The following is a 1,778-nucleotide window of genomic DNA, read 5'->3' on the forward strand; positions in this document are numbered from 1 at the left end:
TATCCTCATTACGCCTAGCATTTAGGGGGCTGGATATTTACCTTATCAACTAGCAAATCCCCCAAGCACTTTAGGCCAGAACACTGCAATACGGGTCACCCTTGTTTTTTCTTTTCTCTATTTTCGTTTTTGCTTTTATTTTACTTCTTGTAAAATATTTGGGCTTCCAAAAAAAAGTTCCGCATTTTAAAAATTGTTCAGAAATTGTTATTTTCAAATTTCACAAATATTTAGCTTTCAAAAATGCTCTGGAATTAAAGAAGGTTATCGAATTTGAAAAAAATGTTCATCAATATAAAAAATATTCCTAAATTTTAAATAGTGTTCACAATTTTGAAAAGAGTTCCCACATTTCATACAATGTTCACGAATTTTAGAAATATTCTCAGAGTTCAAAAAGGTCCACACATTTTGATAATGTTAACAATTATTTAAAGCTTCCTGGATTTCAAAAAGTGTTCCAAATTTTAGAAAATGTTGATGAATTTAAAAATGTGCCTTGATTTTACAAAAATCATGAATTTTTAAAATGTTTGAAATTCAAAAAATCGCACTCATTGAAAATGCTCAAAAATGGTAATAAATTTCTCAATTTAAAAAATGTACCTGAGTTTTGAAAAATCTTCAAGAATTATTTTCAAAAATGAAAATGAGAAAATAAAATACACGTAAAGAAAAATTGGCTCAGAGAAGGTTTTATAAACCGTCCCAAAATAGCGGAGGAAACGAGGAATGGGTCGATCCATATAGAAGGCGTTGTCGTGTGTTTGCTTGGTTTGTATTCCCTACCCTACGTGGGGAATAGGACTCGCGGTTAAGTTACCGAAAAAGGGTTTCCCCGCTTTGTATTTCAAAGCAACCAACACCGAGTACAGATAACGCTGTGACGAGCAGCACAACACACCAAGAAAAAAGAAAAAGAAACAAATGCCAACCACGGCAGCTCGGCAAAGCGCAGATGACCCGCCATCGCGGCGCCCACCGGAGACAAATTACCATAGACCGTGGCTCCGATCCGTCGCGTACCAAGCAGCACCTCCAAGAAGGAATGCGACGCCGACGCTGCTGCTGCCCGGACGAGTCCTCAAGTTTTCCCGGACACGTGGAGGGAGGTGGGGGGGGGGGTGGATACCACCGACACCCATCAGGAAGGAATGGTGGCACCTGCAGGTGTCACCGCGTCGGGGCCGAAGCCGGCAGGTTTCTCCCGCATTCCAACCCCCAACCGCCCAACCGGATGGAACCGACCCGCCAAACCGTCGTCCATCATCATGTGCCAACGCAGTAGCGCCACCACCCACGCCGCCTCACTACGAACACCACCACGAGGCCAAGAGGACCGGAGACAGGCTCACCACGATGGGAGCGACAACATCGACGCCGAGCGGGAGGGAACCACCTCCACCGCCGTCGTGCGGGAGGCCCGTGCCTCCGGCACCGTCGCGGTAGCCGTCTGGACGCGACAGCGGGGCATGCCGGGCCACCCCCGGCCCAGCCAGGCCCGAAGCAGGCCCATTAAGCCCCGTCGGCCGTGATGTAGCAGGCCGGCGTCGTCGCCGTCGGCACCCAACCACTCGTCGCATCTCCCTTCCTCCCAGAAGCCACACCGGAGCCATCCCCGCCGCCGGCCCGCCCAGACCCAAATGGGCCCGAAGGGCCCAGATCTGGGCTGAGCGGACGACGCCAGATCCCGCCGCCCCGCTGCCAACGGCGGCGCCGCCGCCCAGTAGCTCGCTTGCATGCGTCGCGGAGCCCCGCCGCCACGCCAGACCGCCGCC

Source organism: Triticum dicoccoides, chromosome 7B (assembly GCF_002162155.2).
Source record: "Triticum dicoccoides isolate Atlit2015 ecotype Zavitan chromosome 7B, WEW_v2.0, whole genome shotgun sequence".
Lineage (NCBI taxonomy): Eukaryota > Viridiplantae > Streptophyta > Magnoliopsida > Poales > Poaceae > Triticum > Triticum dicoccoides.